Source organism: Echinops telfairi, unplaced genomic scaffold (assembly GCF_000313985.2).
Source record: "Echinops telfairi isolate 266 unplaced genomic scaffold, ASM31398v2 ScPeMD7_7424;HRSCAF=8462, whole genome shotgun sequence".
Lineage (NCBI taxonomy): Eukaryota > Metazoa > Chordata > Mammalia > Afrosoricida > Tenrecidae > Echinops > Echinops telfairi.
This window is the reverse complement of record NW_022111324.1, coordinates 56,232,180-56,238,230: the sequence shown is the minus strand read 5'-3', so window position 1 is coordinate 56,238,230 and position 6,051 is coordinate 56,232,180. Positions and strand designations below refer to the sequence as shown.

The window sequence follows — 6,051 nt, the reverse complement described above, 5'->3', positions numbered from 1 at the left end:
GTGCTCCGATCAGATATGTCCCTTTCCTGGAGCTGCGGATCCAGTGCCGTCCTTTGAAATAAATTCTTCTGGGGGGAGGGGCAGGCATGGTGGACAGGCTTCAATGGAGCGTCCAGACTAAGGCAGAATAGGAAGGGAGACCTGGCCATGTACTTCTGAAAACTAGCTAACGAAAACTCAATGGATCTCAGCAGGATCTTGTCTGATAGCATGCTGGTCAACGAGCCCCCTGAGTTGGAAGGCACGACATCATGGCCACAATAAGGGACTCAAACATACCATACATCATACAATTTGTGCAGGTCCAGGTAATGTTCTTGTTACACATAAGGTTTCCATGAGTCAGAGCAAACCTTGACAGCAATTAATAAAAGCCCTGCTCTCTATTATTATATTAGACCGACTGCCAGTACAATCAGAGTGCTCCTTGGAGGTAAGGAAGCTGCGACTGTCTCACATACTTCAGACATGTTGTCAGTAGAGACCAGTCCCTGGAGAAAGACACCATGCTTGCTAAAGAGGAGGGGTAGCTCAAAAGAGGAAGGCCCTTGACAAGATGGATTGGAACCGGGGCTGTGACAATGGGCTCAAACATCAGAACACTGGTGAGGATAGCACAGGACCAGGCAGTGCTTCTTCTGTTGTGCACAGGTGGTTTTGAGCTGGACTTTCTCCCTGGCACCTAACAACATCCACGCTGTCATCCAGTCGATTCTGACTCATAGTGATCCTACGGGGAAAAGTAGACCTTTTCCTTTAGGGATTCCCAGACGCGAGCAGATAGCTTCATCTTTCTCTCTCTGAGAGGCTGGTGGGTTTGAACGGAAAACTTTGTAGCTAAGAGCTCAACAACGAACCCCCTGCACTACCCAAACCCACTGCCGTGGAGTGGATTCTGACTCACAGCGACTTGAAATAAGGGTTCCGGACTGTACATCTTTACGGGAGCTGATAGCCTCATCGTTCCCTGAGAGTGGCTGGTAGGTTTGAACCACTGACCTTGCTTAGCAGTGTAAACCTCACCCAAGAGCCACGACAGGGATTATTATTTTCATTAAGTAGATGAGGAAAATGAAACCAAGACGTTTAAGAACATACCCACATGAGTATGAGGAGGAATTCCTGGCCTGGAAGCCATGCCACTTCTTCCAGACTGGACCAATTATCCCGAGTCCTTGTCCCAAATTCCATTCCATTTACAGACAGGTAGTAAGGTTCACCTAAAATCTCAAAACCCTTATTTGTGCATAACTGTCTCCATATTGCAGGGTAATTATGGGGCGTGAAGAGGCTAGAGGCCCCTTCTCTCCCTAGCGCTCACTTCCCAGGCTCCCCCCGTGCCCACCACCACCAGTCCTGAGGTTTAAGAGCCAGAGGGAAGTCTCCGAGACGTCACTCAGCACGGGTTAGAGGTGCTAGACAGCTAGAGCACGGTGGGGAAGGGGCGGGGCGGGGCGGGGAGCCTTCCCCCTCCCAGGGACGCAGGAGTATCGTATTCCCCGACCCCGCCAATCCCGGCTGCCCGAGGGCGTGGCCACACCTGGGAGGCGGGGCCGGACGGCGGCTGGGCTGCGGCGTCCTGGGGCGGAGGTGCTGACGTGAGTGTAGCGCACCTGGGCTAGGCAGGTAAGGGCTGGTGCGGGGCTGGGAGTGGATCCCGCAGTTCCTGCCTGCCCGGAGCGGGCGCCCCTTGCTCAGGCCTTCGAAGAGCGTCGTGGAGTCGGGTGGTCCTAGCTGGGACCTGAGTTGGAGGGCCATCAACTTTTGGTAGCTGGATTGAGTACAGGTGAGGACGTCAACTTCTAGAGACTCGCTGGAGGGACAGGGGAACACGCCCGCAGGTGGAGAAGGGTCCGCGCCAGGGTTTGCGCGGGTAGAAGAGCTTGTTTGGGGACTCCTGTTGGTGTGGGCTTGTTTGAGAAGCTTCGCTGGAATTAAGTGCCTCTCGCCCGCGTACAGGTAGCTTTGGGCTGGTCATCGCCCTGGAGCGTTCGGACCCTTCTGGCCTCCCTCCCTTTCCTGCCCCCCCTCCCCCCCCCATAACAAGTGTGCTGCTCGCGGCCGGCCCTCAGGTCACCCACCCTACAGTGAGGTGTAGCTAACGCTCCCACTCCACCCCCTCTCGCCTTCTGGCTCACCTGCTTCTTGCCCCTGTTTCCCTGAGAGGGGACTTCCCAGTCCCGCGGCCCACGTGGGCTTTGGGAGAAACTGGGAGCGGGGCGAGCGGATCTTTGGTCAGGTTTTTTTTCCCCTCGAGTTGGTTTGATACAGTCAGACCCCTAGCCCAGGGCCCGGGAAACACCCAGGCATTTCTAGGTAGCCCAGCTCCGGGAGGGTGGTGCTGGGCGTGGTCGCTGTGGGGGTGAGGCCCTCTTTGCCTGAAGGGTCTGGAAGGTGGGCGTGGAGAAAGTCCGCCGGGTCTGACTGGGAAAGAGGCCTGGGGTGTCGCTCTTTACTGCAGTCTGCTCTGGGGTGCCCACGTCCCAACCCTGTTCTCTTGGTAGGGGTTAAGATCAGCAGCCAGGCAAGGGAGAAGGGGCTTGAGTAGGGACTGATGACGGCTGGTGCTGACCCAGAAGTGGGGTTTGGGGTTCGATGCAGTGCCTAGACAGCAGCATCCGAAACCCTGCAAGTTCTCTCTATTCCCCACCTTCCGCCCAGCGGAGAGGAAGACCATGGGGATATGGGCAGAGACCTAGAATTTACCCAAAGGACTCATTGGAGGCAAGGCTAGGGGTTTCAGAGGGGGTGCATTTCAGCGCCCTTTAAGAGGAAAGGGGAGAAACTGGGCCGCTGTGAAGAACTGTCTGACAAATCACGAACAGCCCAGTCTCAGCTCTGGGCCAGTGGGGCCCGAGTGAATTAGTCTGGACAGGGGCTAGAGATGTGGGTATTTATGGAATAACTGCTGCGTGGAATGAGGGTGTGGGGGGAAGACAGTTCCCTGGGAAGGTTGACCATGCCGCTGCTCAATGCCCAGGGTAAGGGGAGCAGTTGGGTTGGCGTCTTTGCCCAGGGGTTGCTGAACTCTCTGTTGGAGACACAGGTCTTGAGTTTTACAGTCAGGGTGGCCAGAGATACTGGGCTGAGTTTGCTGGGCTCAAGTTATTCTGAGGGCATGGGAATTTGGGTGGCTTTGTTTTGAAAGTAGATTTTGATTTCGTTGTGTGGGAGAGTGGCTAGCAGAGACTCTCTCCTTCCTAATCTCTTCTTTTGCCTTTGAGCAGTTGAGAGCTTGGTTACTATTTTGGCCTTCTTAGTGTGAGGACCCAAGGAGCTCCCGGTGTTGTAGTGGGCTGTGCACTGAGAAACCAGTAGGTCAGAGATTCAAACCCAGCAGCCACTCCAAGGGAGAAAGATGAGGCTTTCTGCTCCTGTAGAGATTTACAGTCTTGGAAACCCAAAGAGGCAGTTTGGGTTTTAACTTGGAATTGGCTCAATGGCCGTGAGTTTGGCTCTTTGGAGTGTGAGGAGCCAGTGGAAGAGGGATGGATTTGGAGGGCAGGCTAGAGGATTCAGTACCAAGTATTAGCCATTGGGCGCTCCGACTTGGGAGTGCTGGGTCCAACCCACAGGTAAAGCACTTAAATTGTCTGTGCCTTGGTTCACCCTGCTGTAAAATGAGACTAATCATCTCACTTCTGGGATTGTGAGAATGAAATGGAACACTTTAAGTAAAAGTGCATTTAAAAACGAATGCCTATGCGGCCCTAAAAGATTATTGTTACCACCTTCTCGCCAGCTCAAGGCCCTCATCTTTCATACTTTCCAGTGACCAGGAACTGTTTTTGCTTCATGTGGTTACCAAAAAAAAAAAAAAAGCTTGTAGATTTTGGAAAAAAAAAAAAGTAAGTTGAAATATGCTGATTGTAGGAAAATATGAGTCTATTCTAAAACTTATATCACTCCCTGCCATTGAATCGGTTCCAACTCATAGTGACCTTACAGGACAAAATACAACTGCCCCATGGGGTTCCTGAGACTTAAATCCTTACAGGAGCAGACAGCCTCTTCGTTGTGCAGACGGGCGTGAACTCCTGGCAGGTGTGAACTGCTGGCCTTATGGTTAGGAGATCAATATGTTGCCCATGACACCTTTAGGGCTCCTTATCTAAAGCTTATAGGAGAGTATAAGAAATCATTTCAAACCTCTCACCGGGCAGCCATTCTGAACATCTTATGGAGTTGGTGTATTTCTTTTCCCTTTTAAAATTCGGTAGGCTGTGTTACAAGACGAAAATACCGTGCTGTTGCCAATGTTGTCTGGGCCAGTTCCTTCTTCATTTCCTTTTGTAATCACCTCTCAGTGTGATACAAATCCTTCAGAAACAACGCTGCCTGTGGTATCTTCTGTATTGCAGCCTGTGGGTGCCCCACAACTCACCATTCCTCCCTTGGCCATTGTTGCTTCCAGTGCTTCCTTCTCTATTTTTAGAGTCTGCATTACGGGTGGTAGCAGGAGGGGGAGGTCTTGGCAAACTTTCAGTAGGTGGAGAAGGTTGACAGTGAGGGAGGTGGGGCAGGGAGGAGCAGGCTGGAGCTCCTTCCCGTGGGGCTAGGAGGCGGGGTTACTCAGATGTAGAGCCATCTCAGCAGAACACTGAGAACTAGGGCTCTAGATCTTAATCACTGATCACTGATCTCTCTGCCAGCCTGCTTCTCCCACCCCATCACTGTGTGACAGCTCCTTGCCATGACCTGAGGTTGCTTGAGTTTTATTCTTGATGGGCAGTGGATCAAAGAGGATAAGCCCTTTGCTTCAAAGCCCTGGATCAATCAAGATGGGATTTCATATATCTGACACGCTCAGAAACAGGACTTGCCAATATTGCAATATTTCCAAAAAGCCCCCTTATTCCCTCCCCCCAGCCCCCAACCAGGCTGACCAGTTCCCTATACTCTTGGTCCTTCCCTTAATTGTTTCTCCCATAGGGTTACGATTGGGGCGGAGAAGCTAGAACTTGTCCTTGGGTGAATGTGTGTTCCTTCCTCTGTATGAGGTATCAATGCCCTCTTTGGTTTGACTAGCTTCCCTACAAAACAACTTAAACCAAAGCCAAGAACACAGGGGAGGGGTAGGAGGAGAGGACTGCACACTACCCACCAGACTCCCCTGCCCAGAGCCACAGTGACTTGTGCCCCCGTAGGGAGGTTTCAGTTGCAGGACCTGGTAATTGGGTCAGAAAGCTCAGGTGAGAGTAGGCCCTGCCTTGCTCTTAAAGTGCCAGAGACTGAGTGGGGTTTGGGTTTCCCTACTGGGAGTCTGGCTAGGGGGAGAGAGTGGGGTGGTAGGGGCTACCCCCTCAGCTAAGCTCTTCAAAGTGGGTGCCTTGAACTTACTCAGTTGGTCTTGTTTCTGAACTAGGATCCAAGAGGGTCTCTTAGAGACGTGAAGGCGACTTAAGTCTCTTCCTCAAGTCATAGTGGGGCTTTAGGAGCTCCATCCAGTGCGGATGTCCTCAGGAAGGTACCTCTGATGACAACACGGGGCTCTTTAGTCCTTAACACAACAGTAGGCACGTAGTCGTGGATGCACAAATATTTGTTGTGTAAATGAATCTTAGTTTTCCTAGTACCTCTTTCTGTCTTCAAATGAAAAATCCAAAAAGTCCCAACACAATGGCCTGGGCAAATGGTTCTCTGTTGTTGTGATGCGTCCCCATTCTGTTCCACCTTGTAGTGATCCTATCGGGCAGAGTGGAACTGCCCACAGGATCTCCTAGGCTGCAAGTCCTAAGGAAAGAGATCACGAGGTTCTCCCACGGAGTGGCTGGTGGATTTGAATCACGAACCTTTTGGTGAAGCTCAGCGGCTTACCCCCTGCACCACCAGGGTTTCTTGAAATGATTTTCTAGTGACTGGTTTTCTTTCTTCTTATTTCTTTAACAGTTTTATTAGCACGTCATCCACGTGTCATACAACGCAATAATTCAGTCCTATCAAGAACTGTTGTACAGTTATCACCATATTCAATTCCAGAACATTTTCTTTTTTTTTTTTTTTTTTAACATTTTATTAGGGGCTCATACAACTGTTATCCCAATCCTTACA

General features: G+C 51.3%; 1 protein-coding gene across 1 annotated transcript in view; it reads left to right on the top strand.

The window, feature by feature from the left end:
* The first annotated feature begins 1,654 nt into the window (after positions 1-1,654).
* IRF6 (interferon regulatory factor 6) overlaps positions 1,655-6,051 on the top strand; it is a 20,538-nt gene continuing 16,141 nt past the window's right edge. Inside the window, exon 1 of the mRNA XM_004699858.3 lies at positions 1,655-1,786. The gene's annotated coding sequence lies outside the window, so the exon portion shown is untranslated. The remainder of the gene's footprint in view (positions 1,787-6,051) is intronic.